Source organism: Canis lupus, chromosome 27 (assembly GCF_003254725.2).
Source record: "Canis lupus dingo isolate Sandy chromosome 27, ASM325472v2, whole genome shotgun sequence".
Lineage (NCBI taxonomy): Eukaryota > Metazoa > Chordata > Mammalia > Carnivora > Canidae > Canis > Canis lupus.
Genome location: NC_064269.1, coordinates 31,138,409 through 31,154,787, shown reverse-complemented (window position 1 = coordinate 31,154,787; position 16,379 = coordinate 31,138,409). Strand labels below are relative to the sequence as shown.

The following is a 16,379-nucleotide window of genomic DNA, read 5'->3' as shown; positions in this document are numbered from 1 at the left end:
CTAATGGAAACCTTGGTATAAGTCGTTCTAGTGAACCAAATAACTATATATAGCACACGAACTGCACTAGTTCCGTAATTCAAATCTTCACACTTCCTCTCCCACGCTCACTCCAGAAGCTCTTTTAATACTTAAACAGCTTGGTGTTAAATGGATTCCATTCTTGAATTCTGGCAAGCAATTTGAAGCTTTCATACTACTAATAAAGCCATACTGGTAGTACTATAGTTACAAAATTAAACAAAATTATGTAAATATCAAGTAACAGTGAGGGCAATTACTGTTTCCACAAGGTAAGTCCTGCAAAGGGACAGCTGGACATTTTATCTTAAGACATTGAGGGGGGTTGGGGAAAGGCCAGAGCCAATGGTTCACCCACCAGGTTGCACCTGGCTTGGGCCCAAGCAGAACAATCCAGCCTGGCAAAAGAAGTCACTGTGTTGTGCCTCCAACTGGGCATTAGGTTTATCCCAATGGACACTGTTAGGAGGCACAGTTACATGCCATTCTTCTACTATATGAATTCTCCCCCTGTGCCAGGCGGATGAGGAGAAGATTCTGACAGAGTCAGTGTTGGCCTGACCTCAATTAAGATAGTTGTCCCATTTGGAAAAAAAGGAGTTTAAATGGCTCTTGTTCTATAAACTCCCAAAGAATCCAAAAGCCAAACCAAAGTTGCAGGCAAATGAAAGAAAGGATGAAGTTGGCACGGGTCACGAGCTTGGCAGGAAAGGGAAAAACAGGAATGGAAATCCTGAATCTCTTCACACCATACCATCATAAATCTGAAATACAGGGCAAAAACAGAAGGATGAGTCATATAATAATATATTCCTGGGCATCCCGGGTGCCTCAGCAGTTTGGCGCCTGCCTTGGGTCCAGGGCGTGATCCTGGAGACCCGGGATCAAGTACCACGTCAGGCTCCCTGCATAGAGCCTGCTTCTCTCTCTCTCTCTGCCTCTCCCTCTGCCTATGTCTCTGCCTCTATGTATCTCTCATGAATAAATAAAATCTTTAAAATATATGTATATATATATATATTCCTATTTTATTTAATAGCTCATCTGACGATATGGTAGTTGGCTTAGTAGTAAATGAAGAATAAGTGAATACGTAAGTGTTCAGCTTTAGGTCCTGGGTGAACAGAGTAATAGTCATGTCTGCTAACAGAGACAAAGACATCTCCAAATAACTCTCAAACTCTTTTTCCACAACTGGAAACGATGACTTCTGTCCCCTCAACACCCAACTCCATGTATTCCAAGCAAACTAATGGAAACCTTGGTATAAGTATTTCTAGTTCATAAGATTTAGCTAAAAATATATATGAAATATGTGAAAGAACCAACCCCCCAAAAAAATCTCTATAAGCAAGTTATTAGCTTTATTTTCTCCCTGTGTGTTAGAGACAAGGATGCAGGCTGGCTGAGCAGCATGTAATGTGATGCTGCAATGTGAAGGGCCAGGGCAATCATTAGGCTTCCTGGGCATTCCCTATCACTCACTCTCTTCTCTACTTCTCTACCCGAAGGGAAAAGTGCTCCCTGTTTAAAGCCTAAGCTCTTGAAACCAAACTTCCTCGCTTTACCACCCTCTCTACCAAAATACCTCACTGGCCTGATGTGTACATATCCAGAAAGGGTGTGTCTGACATCGAGTTGGCTTGATCCTACTGGTTAAAGATGTCAGAAGAATAACTGTATACGGATGACGTCTACCAAAGGTCCATGCAGAGGACATCACTCACATGTAGGTACACTTTCAAAGCCTTTCAAAGTATATCAGCCAATGCCTGTCTCAAGATTTTGGGAAACCAGCCCCTCTTCCTAGACACTTAAAAGTATTCATCCTGCTACCACCTGAAGCAGTGGTGTCTGTCTCATTCTGTGGGTTTCCTGCTCAGTAAATCCTTAAATTAGTGTCTGTTTCCTAAGCACCCAAACATACACCTCTACTTCAAAATTTAACAAGCTTACTCTCCCCTCTCCTTTCCTGTCTGCCAAGAATCACACCTACCCCAATGATCTCTCCCTGTCCCTCCATTCTTTACTTTGAAGTTTTGCTCCATTTCTTAAATAATCCCATATTCTCTTGGACATTTATCTCATCCTCCCAGAAGAGGCCTTCCTATCACCACATGCCTCTCAGAATTTTATACAGTACAGGCAGTATTGCTTTTGATTGCTCTTTCCCCAGCTAAATACCATTACTCATATATTTTATATGATTCTGAAACAACTCCAATCACATTTCCCCTCTATATAAAGATACACCATTTTTTACTTAGCAAGAGCTGTACTCTGACATCCTTCTCTAAATTGTTGATTGACCATCTCACTCTCACGGAATTTTTCCTGTAACCAAAGTTACATGGAAAAAAAGTATTGTTAAATATTCAGTCTGAAAGCAAGTAACAAGTGAAACTATATACCCCACAGAGGAATTAAATATTGTGAACTTAATGACATTAGCAATGTAGTTTGGCCAACAAAGTTTCACCAGAAAAAGACAACAATGAAATACTCTAAAGTGCACTTATAATGATACATGAAGATGATTAAAGCAATTAATAGCAGAAATCAATACTTATTGCAGGACTTCAAAGAGTGTTTTTAGACCGAGGAAATCTCAACATCTCAAATCCACAATGAGATTTTGCTTAAAAAGGTTTTAAAACTTTGACTCTGTTCTCATAATATATATAGGGATGAAGTCATTCTTTTGGAAAAGCTAACACCATTTCGAAAAATAACCACATGCGAAACTGTTTGATACACAATTCATTATTTGGCACATTTGGTATTTTTTTCACATTACTTATCTATCAGAAACCTAGTTATGATTACAGGATCTTAAGATGTGGGATTTATTCCTTCTTATTTGTATTAAATTATATGTCCTACCAAGAGCTTTAAATAGAACTCAGAACACAGAAATCTGCAAATTTGCCATGATCAAACCAAAACAAAAAGTGCTTCTATCATCCTTGTGTCCCAGAACAAAACAAAACAACTATAAGAAAATGATGGGTTCTTATTGGCAGAACTTTCAAATCCCTATAGAGTTAATTTATATGTACTCTATTCATAATCAAGTAAAAGGGATTGTAAACCATGGTTCATCTGTATAGAACTTACTCTACAACTATTTGGGGCACTATATTAGATGCTACTACCATGGCTCCTGAATCCATTATATCCCGTATTTTTAAATATCATATATAGTATCCTTACAGTCTTTAATAAACATTATTTACTAAGTATTTAATAATATGAAATTTGGTCATGACAGACTTATATCTTAAAACACATACATTTCTATATTTAGAAAAAGATACACGCAAATCCTTAAAATACAGGACTCACAGACCATCTAATACAAAGGCGCACTTAAAAAAAAGTTTTTAGGGGCACCTAGGTGGCTCCATCAGTTGAGCACCCAACTCTTGATCTTGGCTCAGGTCATGAGCTCAGGGTCATGAGATGGAGCTTCCTGTCTGGCTCTATGCTGGGCATGCAGCTGCTTAAGATTCTCTCTCTTTCCTCTCTCTGCCCGCCCCCCCCACCACCACCATATGCTCACTCAAAAAAACACAAACCAAAAAGCCTGTTTTTAATTTCAATTGTGTCTAATAAAAGTATAATTCAGACAGCACCACTCAACAGTCTCTTTAAGATTTATTTATTTATTTATTTATTTATTTATTTATTTATTTATTTATTTATTTATTTATTTATTTTAGAGAGAGAGAGCGCACGCATAAGCAGGAGGGGCAGAGGGAGAAGGAAAGAATCTTAAACAGACTCCACACCCAGTGCAGAGCCTGACAGGGGGCTGAATCTCACCACCCTGAGATCATGATCTGAGCCAAAATTAAGTTTCAAGAGTTGGAAGCTTAACCCACTGAGTCACACAGGCACCCCTAGTCTTAAACTACAGTATGCAGTTACCATAATGTCATTTTACTCTTTTGGAAAATAAATTGCCTTAGTCGAATCATCTTGGAACACCAAGTGTACCACCCAGTCAACCGTTTTGAATTCCACTCATGTTAGTTTTCATCCATTTGCTTCAAGGCAGTTAAATCAAATCTTGTATTTCTATATCCCTAGTTTCAAGGCAGTATCTCCAATAGAAGCTTAATAATGCTTATTAGGCTGCAAAATGACAAGAGTAAAATAACTTCTAAGATTGTTTCCGTTTTTAAATCCCCTCAAAACAACAGTGTAGAGTGAAATGCTGACAAGGAATTTTTGGATGCTTATTATTATTTGCAAGGTTAAACTTTTTCTCAGGTTGCTTACTACTTACAAAAGGAAAAATGTATTTATGATGAAGAGATATGATGGACCACCACCTTAACCAAATGATCAAACATCACCAATAAGTCCCACTGACATCCCATACCTCCTGATGTGATGCAATAGGAAATTCACAATATCACTAATGTAGTACTCTTCCCAAATTGTTTGGCCTGTGTAAGTTATCTACTGCTGTGGGAAAATTCCCCCCAAAACTTAGCAACTTGAAAAAATAACAATAATTTATTAGTTATTCATACAGACCCCAACTGAGACTGCATATTTCTACTCTATTACATCTAGGACCTCAGCTAGAAGAATTAAATTATTTGAAGGCCCATTCACTCACATATCAGCTTGTCAGCTGAGACCTTAACTGTAACTGTGTAACATCTTCATAGGACCTAGGTTTCCTCACAATGTGCTGAGTTCCAAAGGTAAGCATCCCAAGAGTGAGTAAATGAGTCTTAAGGCGTACAGCATGACTTCTGCCTCACTGCAATGGTCAGCTCTCACAAATCCTTGTCCACCCAAGGAGAAGGAACAAAGACTCCACCTCTCAGGTGAAAAAGTGTCAGTCACATTTTAAGAAAAGGACATGAGGAGCACCTGGTGGCTCAATCATTCAGACATGATTAACTGTCTGAATCATGGTTTCAGCTCAGGTCATGATCTCAGGGTCGTGAGACTGAACCCCCTGTCAGGCTCTGCACTGGGTGTGGAGTCTGCTTAAGATTCTCTCTCTACCTCTGCCCATCCACCCCACCCCATGCACATGCACTCTCTCTATCTCTCGCTCTTTCTTGAAGAAGGAGGAGGAAGAAGAGGAGGAGGAGGAGGAGGAGAATGAGAGATGGGCTAAATATATTAATGCAGCTACCTCTGAAAGAAATAATCTGCTACAACCAGAATCTAATCACTAAGACAAGACAAATTCATAATGTGGAATATTCAACAAGACAACCTGTCTGATTGCTTCAAGAAGTACATTTCATGAAAGACAAATGGGGTGGGGCATGTCCTAGATCTGTCCAATACAACTTTCTGTGATCTTGGAAATATTCTGTATTTTTGCTGTTGAATAGAGTGGCCGCTAGCCACATATGGCTACTCAGCACTTGAAATGGGCCTAGTGTGACTAAGATACTAAATTTTTTATATTTTATTAAATTTTAATCTATTTAAATTTAGTCACATACTGCAAAGCAGCTACCTTATTGGATGGCATAGGTATAGATCAGAAGAGGCCTGTCCTGAAGAGACAGGATAAGAAAATATAATGAATCTGTCTTGATAAATCCTAGCTCTAACAAAAAAGGAAAATCTATGAAAGGCAATTTTAGTACAACTAGAGAAATCGGAAAATGGACTATACAACTGAAGATAGTCCTGAACCAGTTGTTAAAAATTTTTTATTATAAAAGTGGGATACTGTTTATGCAGGAGAATATCCTTACTCTTTGGAAGTAATATAGTCACTGATAAAGCACCTTATTGTTGACAACTTACAATGAAATGACTAGGGGGGAAAAAAGAAGCACATGTGTATATATCTCTATATACAGAAAGACACAAAATATATATTGGGGGAGGAAAAATGAATTCAAATGTACTAAAATGCTGACAATTGGGAAATTTAGATGAAGCATATATGGGTGCTTACTATACTATTCATTCAACTTTTCCATAAATTTAAAAAAATTTTAATAGAAAGATGTGGGGAAATTAAATTTTCTTTCTTCTCTAATACCTATTATACTTCTTACATAAACTATATTATCAAAATTAGGTATGGTTTTATGCTTTATGACTTGATACTGTATAACTACTCCTACATTTTCAATGAATTTCAATAGTAACCAAAAGAGTGCTATGATACACCAAAAGTGTCCCAATAAATGTTTTGAGGTGTTCCTGGGTGGGTCAGTCTGTAAAGCATCCAACTCTTGGTTTCAACTCAGGTTATGCTCTCAGGGAACTGGGATCGAGCCTCATGTCAGACTCCATGCTCAGTGAGAAGTCTGCTTAAGATATTCTCTCTCTCTCTACCTCTGCCCCCGCTTGCTCATGTGTGCACACATGCTCTCTCACTAAAATAAATGTTTTCTTTAAAAATATTTATGTTTTGATTAACTCATTAAGTTTAAAAAAGAACATCTGTAGGGGGGGAACTTAGCTGGCTCAGTAGGTAAAGCATGCAAGTCTTTGATCACAGAGTTGTAAATCTGAGCCCCATATTGGGTGCAGAGACTACTAAAAAAAAAAAAATGAAAAAGGAACATTTGTTAATTCAATTGGGAAGCAGAATTACTCCTTGCCAAAATTATATCATGGTTTAAAAAAATTTTTTTTACTATTTCCAGATATTTTTATTGAGGTATAGTTGACATATAATATTATATTAGTTTCAGGTGTACGACTTTATGATTAGGTATTTGTGTATGTTGAAAAATGGTCACATTAAGTCTATTTAAAATCCTACTAATATCATGCTTTCAATCTAGGAGTTTAGCTGTACTTTCAGAATGATGATCTGATTCAACACAGAAATGATTTTACATAATAAATAAAACACCAAAGGCCTAAAGTGTTTACTATGAATCAATTAAATATATAAAAATAAAATTATATTGAAATGAAAAATATATAAAGATATAAGCATCAGCAAATTCAATCTCCACATACTAAAAAAATCTCAAGCTCTTTTAAATTTCAGGTTGTGTTTTCATTATAAAATTATAATTAGATGTTTCTGATATAAACATATTTTAAAATAGAGATTTTTTTAGGAAGAAATCATGTCTTAAGCATAGCTGGGTAATAATAATAGGTATGTATGCTACTGATACCAGATAATGACATCTGACTGGTTCACACACCCAACTTTCCAAGTTGGTTACAAAAACATGGAAGGCAATAAATGTGGAATATAATATTTAACAATCCTCAAGGATGGCACATCTGGATCAGTTCCAAACTAAATGGAGAGCCTGTGCCTATTAGAGAATACAGAAATAGCCTGACAGTTGCCTTACTCTTCCAACAATGGATCCTCAGGGCATGAGAATAAGAGACAGGAACAGACTTGACATGCAAGGCAACCTACTATCTTGCACCACAGTGACTGTGCTGGATTTACAACAAGGGGCCTCTGTTCCTTAATGGAAAATACTCAAAGATTCTAAACTCTAAACGGCTTTGTAAAGGTAATTATGTTCCTCTTCACTAGATGCTAAAACTAAAAAAAGATAAATTCACAAAGCTACACAGGCATATGCTACATGGCAACCTCCTTTCTCTGTCCCATTTTAGCCTGGCATAAAATTTTAGTGTGGTTCTTCCATACCATATTGCCACTGTTCTAGTTTAGACTTTAGAGTCACAAATTCCAGTCACATTTCACACTCAGGACATACTTGTCCCATGCCTCCTCCACTAATTAATGTTTCCATAATTTTTTTTTCTTAAAGCATATAATATTATTTATCTTCCAAATAATTTCCCTGCTACTGTGAAACAAACCATGACTTACTCGTTTTTATACATAACAAATATAGCACAGTATTTGTACAAAGCCAGAATATAAAAGGTATTTTATCATAAAAGTGAGCAGTAGCTAGATAAGAGGTCAAGAGATAATCTATTCAAATCAACATATTTCTAGGAAAAGCAAATTAAGAAGCCTTCCAGAATCAGTAGGAAGAGGACAAATGTCAAACAAAAGCTATCAGGACCAAGGATTGATTTTATAAAAACTAAAATGAACAGGCCTTTGAAGATCTATTCTCTCTCAAGTCTGTGATGCACTGTAAGTCATAAAAGTTGCATTTTCTGGGCTTGTCAAAGCTCCAACTAGACAAACTAGGAAAAAAGTACGAGAGATTATTGGGAATGGGAGAGGGAGAAATGAGCAAAAGGAGCCAACAAAAACAAAAACTGGAGATACAAATTTCTTCAGAAAAGAAATAAGTGCCTGGGTGGCACAGTTGGTTAAACATCCAACTCTGTTTCAGCTCAGGTCCTGACCACGGGGTCATGAGATCGAGCCCAGCATCAGACTTTCCACGGAGTCTTGGGAAATCGCTTTCTCCCCCTCCCTCTCCACCTGCCCTCCACACTCTCACTCTTTCGCTCTCTGAAAATAAATTGATTTTTAAAAAAAGAAGTGTGATCATCAGTATTACAAACAAATGCTTTTCAAAATGTCTACAGAGAGTTAAAGGAATTACAAAAGTCTCATATAAGGAATAACATTTTTGTTTTAGATACATGTCTATACCTAAAGAAAAGTTTTAACAGAGAAATGAATACTCTTCTGTGATTTGTTTTAGTGTTTAAAGAAGATACTATGAGACCCCTGTCCAAGTTAAAAGCTAAATGAAATTGACTTTCATCCAGGCTCAAACTTGATCCTCTGAAATAGGCAAAATCATTCAATCAATATAACCAAAAAGAATTTGTCTTAAGTTGTAGCTATTCATACATTTCCTCTAACTTCAAACACCAGATCACATTTTAAGATTCTCAAATTTATACTTTTCACAAATTCTACAGATCAAACAGCAATCTCTGGTTTTCGACAAAGGGGACAGTGATGATAGCCATGATAGTAGTGGACAAATACAATGGCAGCTGCTAACATTCAACGTAAAGTGAACAAGAGATGGCATGATGACTTCTTGTATTCCACTCAAAAAATAACAGTGTGTTTATATAGATAGTTAAGGAGCATCTAAAGTATATTATTTGAAATAGACATTCATGCTAACGAGTTTACAAAATGGAAAGAGAAGGAGATATAAATAGAACAAAGAGTTCAGGTCACCTTTTGCCCAAATTAATTTTATAAAAATTCCATGGAGGTCTGGAGAATACTGCTTACCAGTGGTATTTTATGAAAAAAAAAACCCACAAATTTGTTTCTGCTATAAAATTTTCTGGGAAGCTTCCTGTTCTAATGCTACAGGTTGTACACAGAACAAAACCAATAAATGACAGAGAAGAGTGGTACAAATGAAACCCTCCTCTAGGAACATCTACTGAATGGGACACACGAAAATTCACAAAAACAAGTCAGGTTTGATCCACTAAAAAGTACTTTATGCCAATATTGTGAGTTTCTTCCTATGAAGAGCAAACTAAATTTAGTTCTATTTTTCCAAGACATTAATAAAGTTTAATATTCACCCATCCTCCTCAACACTAAATACTTGTTTCAAACTGTGAACTGTCTTAGTCTCTACTAAAAATAGTTGTTGTAATAAGGAAATTGACATGATTGGTGTCTACAGCTCTCCTTCCAGGAATACCTGTCAAAATGCCCATTTGTCAGTTTCAAGCTGTCTGAAAATGTATTTTCCCCATAGGGTTTCCCAAAGTAAAAACATATCAAGTAGAAAAATATATTATAGATTATCTTTCTTCAGAGAATAAAAGCTAGATATTTTGGGGTTATTTTATAAACAGGGTTTTCCATTTGACTTAGAATAATGTAAAGAAATAATCAACATTATCCTAAAAATCAGAATGTTGCTACTTTTCCACTGTAGTTGAGAAGTAATATAGATTAAAATCAAGGACTTCTAGAATATTAGAGCTGGGAAGGAATCTTGGAGATATCTAACTTTTTAAGATTGTTCTGAGTTACACAATTAATTATTGAATAATCCTGGAGGAATGGGTGAAGATTGGGATTTGTGAATTTTAAGATAGACAATAGCAGTTTCCCAGCAAAATACACAAGGTCGGTTGTATAACATTTACCAAATATTAATTAAAGAATACCACTTTAGGGACACCTGGGTGGCTCAGTGATTGAGCATCTATCTGCCTTTGGCTGAGGGCATGATCCCAGAGTCCTGGGATCAAGTCCTCCATTGGGCTCCCCATAGGGAGCCTGCGTCTCCCTCTACCTATGTCTCTGCCTCTCATCCTGTGTTTCTCAAGAATAAATAAATAAAATCTTTAAAAAAAATACCACTTTAAAAGTTGGATCCTTGATACTTTAAGACACAAAATTCTCAGAAGCCAATTTTTTAAAGGGGAGAAAAAAATCTTAATGTTAATATCAAGCAAATATAATCTCTTTCTATCATAGCAGTGGTTTGTCTATCCACACACACCCATATTGAAAAACGTTTTTCCTATCCCTTTAGGTGGATAGCTAACATTAAGCGATATTGACAGTTGTCTCATGAAGTAATCTTAAGAATGATACCAGGTAAAATATGAAACAATAGTGAGAAAAGACAGAAAGAGAAAGGTCTGGCCCTCTCTGCAGGTTTTCTAGGTTTACATATCTTTTGAAAAAGAAAAAGGGAAAAGAAATGAGATGGACCAAAACTATTTCTTAGACACATGCTATTTTAATCACAATATACTTCTAACATTTTACAGATAAAATTAAAATCACCTGAGCATTTAAAATAGAAAATAAAAATTAAGCACAGTTACGGTTTTCATAATTGCAGTGGCAAACAGTTCTCTGCAAGATTCTTAAATTCTTTGTGAAAAAATAGCCCATTTTCTTTCCCATATGACCCCAAGTTAAACCAAACATTCTCTGTCACCTCATAAGGTCCCACTTTATGTTCCATTAACCAAGACTGCATAAAATAACCTCAAAAAGAGGACAGGAGTTATCTTTCTATAGACTAATGTTGGTAAAATAAATTGGTGTGTACTCACCAACTCATCAAAAGGCCCACAAAATAAGAGATATAATCAGTATTAAGACAAAATAGCAATTCTACTTATACAACTTTTATCAGGAGACTCTCATTAAAATACATATAACAAGGAACATCTGGGTGGCTCAGCCGTTAAGCATCTACCTTTCGGTTCAAGGCATGATCCTGGAGTCCCAGGATCAAGTCCCACATCGGGCTCCCTGCATGCAGTCTGCATCTACCTATGCCTATGTCTCTGCCTCTCTCTATGTCTCTCACGAGTAAATAAATAAAATCATTTAAAAAATACATATAACAAGGCGGAAATAAATGAAAAATATATTTCTATGGAAATATTTAAGGAATCATTCAAAATTTCAGCTAAAAGTGGCACTTGGGTGGCTTTGTACATTAAGCACCTTCTTGATTTCAGCTCAGGTTATGATCTCAGGGTGGTGAGACCAAGCCCTGTGTCTGGCTCTGTGCTGGGCATGGAGCCTGCTTAAGATTCTCTCTCTCCCTCTGCGCTCTGACCCCACCTCCCTACTTGTGCTCTCTCTCCCTCTCTAAAAAAAAGAAAATTTTTTTTCAGTTAAATAAATTAACATTATGGTTATCAATCAACTTTCAAAAGTTCAAACAAATATGGTATACTACTGTTAGAACAAAACATTCCCACCAAAATACCTTAAATATCATATCTTGAAAGCAAAACACATTTTAAGACATTGACATATAAAATGCACTTCTGATTTAAAATAGTCTCTATAAAATTATTCCATACATGTCATGAGAATATTCAAGATTCTGTTGAGTTTCTCCTCAAACAATGAACATCTCTAAATAGTAACCATATTTTCAGTCCTTTGTCTAATGCTAGCATTCTCCAGAATCTGAGTACACAGCACAATGAACTGAACACAGCACAGAAATTTCCTGAGCATTCGGACCAAAGCCATGTTTCATTATTTTTCCAATGTTTTTTCAGTTTTGTTTTACTCTCAGCAGCTGAATAATATCCAAAATGGTTCCACTGTCATAATTATTTATAATTTTCATATTTTTAATTGGATTTGATTCATTATAAAAACCTGGATTAAGAATCACTTAATAATATCCTCACAAGCAACAGTGAATCTAATTCACTTTACCACAGAAAATTGTGCAAAATGAATTAGAAATAAGCAGGAAAAGAATGGATAGCATTATTCATACTATTAAAAATATTCATAATTACCATGGAACTTGATAAAATCAATGTGCTGATGCATGGCTTTTGAGGCCCTTTTCATGAGTGTTTTTTTTTTTTTTAAGTGAAAATATCAGAAAGATCTCATTGTCTTACTCATAGGTTGCTATTTTACACAAACCTTGAAAACTGTACTCTAATGACAGGAATGGTTAGAAAAAAAGAAGGTGTAAAATTGAAATACTCTCACCTTTCTTGGCCTTTTATTTCAGGAGTTCAAGTTTCTTCATGGAGTAAGTTATAAACTGCTTCAAGACAATGGTTCAACTTATTAAATCTGTGAGATGTTTAAAGGGAATAATCATAGCCTACATTTGAAAGACTAAGAACTTGAAAAACAGGCATGTTTGCCAGAGGTTTTATTCTAAATAACAGAGTACATCCTGATTGTCTCCATGATTAAACTTTTTTCAGAGGATTTCAACTTACACTCAGTAAAAATTGTGGCCACTGTTACATTTTTTTTTTCTTTTCAAACAGAGAGTTAAGGTGTTACTGGTACAAAACCCACAATGGAACATACAAGACAAAAGTTCATTTATTTTATCATTTAACACATGTATATTGAGCTCCTATCACACACAAAACCACCATTCTAGGCCTTGCAACTTATCTAAAAGTAGAATCTAGATATGGAGCCTACCTTGGGGAAACTTAATACCTGTTGAAACGTAAGACATTTATATATATGCATACATCTATATAAATTCCAGTAAATGTTAGAAATAAATACCAAAGGATCCTGAGAAAACATATGGGGAGAACATTTATCAGAGAACATAGATTATTCCATGATGGCATAGAATAAATTTGCCAAATGACAGATTAGAATTTGCACATGAAGATAAAGTCAAACATATTCCAGGTAAAAAAGAGGGAGAGACATTAAAGGCAGAGAAGCTGGAAAGACAGAGGTAGGCAGAGAGAAGTATGCAGTACTTCACCTTGGCTAATCAGCACATAGGAAAGAGAGTAGTAGCAGGGCTAAACTTAAAATGAAGGGAAGTCACCAGGTTATGGAGAGCCTAAATTGAATTTGCTTCCCTTGGCAGTGTTTTACGTAACAGACTGATAAGATTTAAGGTCTGTTTTAGCAAAACTGATCTAGAAGTAGTAATTAAGGATAAACTGAAGTAGGATGGAGGCAGATGTAGAGACCACTTGGAAGGTAATAGTTTAAGAAAACAGTCATATGGTCTTAAAATAGTGAAAATAGGCCAGATAAGGCAAAAGCAAGGGTAAACTTCAGTTTGAAAGTAGCAGTACTTGGCAACCAAGTGTATATGGCAAGAAAAGGAGAAGTTGTCAAAGATATGTTCTTCAAGTGGGCTAGAAATTCTCCCTAGAATTGAACTATTTCTGGAGTTTACTCATTGTAAGGATTATTTGTACCAGTACTGAGAGCTAATTTCAAAATACAAAAGAAAGGGGGGAAAACTTATTTTGTACAATTTCATCATGAATTCAGATGAGATATCGTAAAGACATTGTTATCTACATTTGCTTCACTCTTATTTTTATACCTTTGGAAATGAATTAGAGAAAGCATACTCATCATATACAAGTCATTCGAGTGACAAAGAAAACACGAAACTCAAGTGTTATTCAATTATAACTTTCTTTTCAAACTCCAGGCAATAAGCCACTGAATAGAAGAATAAGCTTTGCCTAACCACCAGGTGAGTGCTGGAACAAACACAGGGTTAGCAATTTGGAGTGGAAAAGCTTTGTTTTCTAGAAAGTTGTGGAGTTTGATCCACTCTCCACCAAAACAAGAGAGCTTAACTTTTAGATATCAACCAAAAGACAAGTCCTAGCCCAAGCAAAATAACACAATGTCACCAGACAGAGCAAAACTATCCCATGAAACAGTAAATTTTTGTCCTTCAAGCTTTTTACCTTCATGCTTTAAATGTGGAATATTTTACCACCAGTCTCTAACTCAGTTTAATTTCAGCCATATCACTCAAGTAGATCTTAAAAAAAAAAAAAAAGTCAATTTAGAGCAGCTCCATGGCAGTTGGCAAGAACAAGTGCCTTATGAAAGGTGGCAAAAAGGGAGCCAAGAAGAAAGTGGTTGATCCATTTTCTAAGAAAGACTGGTATGACGTGAAAGTGCCAGCTATGTTCAATATAAGAAATATTGGAGGGGATCCCTGGGTGGCGCAGCGGTTTGGCGCCTGCCTTTGGCCCAGGGCGCGATCCTGGAGACCCGGGATCGAATCCCACATCGGGCTCCCGGTGCATGGAGCCTGCTTCTCTCTCTGCCTGTGTCTCTGCCTCTCTCTCTCTCTCTCTCTGTGACTATCATAAATAAAAAAAAAAAATAAAAAAAAAGAAATATTGGAAAAACACTAGCCACAAGAACTCAAGGAAACAAAATCACATCTGATGGTCTCAACGGTCGCATTTTTGAAGTTAGCCTTGCTGATCTGCAGAATGATGAAGTTGCATTTAGGAAATTCAAGCTAATTACTGAGGATGTGCAGGGCAAAAACTGCCTAATTTCCATGGCATGGATCTTACCCATGACAAAATGTGCTCCATGGTCAAAAAATGGCAGACCATGATTGAAGCTCATGTTGATGTAAAGACTACAGATAGTTATTTGCTTTGTCGATTTTGTGTTGGTTTTACTAAAAAATGCAATTATCAGATTCGGAAGACCTCTTACACTCAGCAACAACAGGTCTGCCAAATCCGGAAAAAGATGATGGAAATCATGACCCGAGAGGTGCAGACAAATGAGTTGAAAGAAGTGGTCAAAAATTTGATTCCAGACAGCATCGGAAAAGATATAGAAAAAGCTTGTCAGTCTATTTATCCACTCCATGATGTCTTCATTAGAAAAGTAAAAATGCTGAAGAAGCCCAAGTTTGAATTGGGAAAACTCATGGAGCTTCATGGTGAAGGTAGTAGTTCTGGAAAAGCTACGGGGGATGAGACAGGTGCTAAAGTTGAACAAGCTGATGGATATGAACCACCATTCCAAGAATCTGTTTAAAATTCTGACATTTAATGGTGACAAATAAAAACGTATTTGTGATATTTTAAAAAAAAGCCAATTTATCAGGATATTAGAGACTTTGGGGGAATAGTTTATAGGCTAAACAAAATACAGTTGAACCCAGAACAATGTGGGAGTTAGAAGCACCCACACATGCATAGTCATGTTTTATTTTGACTCCCCCAAAACTTAACTACTGATAACCTACTGTTGGCCCAAAGCTATATAAATATAAAATATATACCTTTTTCTTACAATAAAGTATGCTACAGAAAGAAAATATTAAGAAAACCATAAGGAAGCAAAAATGCATTTACAGTACTCTACTGTATTAATTAAAATAAGTCCACGTATGAGTAAAGTGCAGTTCAAATTCATGTTGTTCAAGAATCAACAGTATCTACAAAACAAGAACTTAAATAGTATAAACATAATTTAAGATCAAGAGAGCTGAAATGAGATAAGCCAACTTAACTACTTTATCATACAGAAAATAGTATCTTCATTTGACAAAAGGAGTTCTTCTACCCCTGGATCAGCAAAGGGAAAGGAGAGGTGAAAACCTCTCTCATGGGGAGAATAGGTGGGGGATGAGGGATATAGAGTGGAACAGACTGGTTAAACACATGAGAAAGGCTAGAGAGAATATTATTCAAGAGGTTTTGGCAACAATAAAGGTAGGATATGTTTCTCAGGTTCCCAGATGGATTTTATGATTCTTGTTCCTATTATGAAAACAGAAAACTTTAGTCCCTATAAATCAGCTCTACTGTGGATTAAATAAACTTTTGCTAACTCACCTGAGAACATAATATTTTTCAGAATGTCTTGGGAGAATAATTTCAAGCATGAGACTTTATTTCAGTATTCAGCCAACACATTTATAATCTCTGCAATAAACCAGACCCTTAACTTCGGCACTGGACAAAAAAAAATTTTTTTAAGTCACTACCTTCATAAACTTATATGTGTACCTCAGGTATACATATAAATGAATAAATAATAGCCTCTCAGTATCATGAATGATATAATAGATCAGTCTTCAATTCATTTCAATTATAACATGCAGCTTTTCCACATACATACTTTTCTAGATAATAAGGTACCTCTTAAATTTTTAAATTATTTTAATTACCTTTATTTCCATTTGATA

General features: G+C 35.9%; 1 protein-coding gene and 1 pseudogene across 5 annotated transcripts in view; one reads left to right on the top strand and one right to left on the bottom strand.

The window, feature by feature from the left end:
• EPS8 (epidermal growth factor receptor pathway substrate 8) overlaps positions 1-16,379 on the bottom strand; it is a 176,585-nt gene that overhangs the window by 135,151 nt on the left and 25,055 nt on the right. The gene's annotated exons all lie outside the window — the stretch shown is intronic.
• Positions 14,233-15,239, top strand: LOC112665573 (40S ribosomal protein S3a-like; annotated as a pseudogene).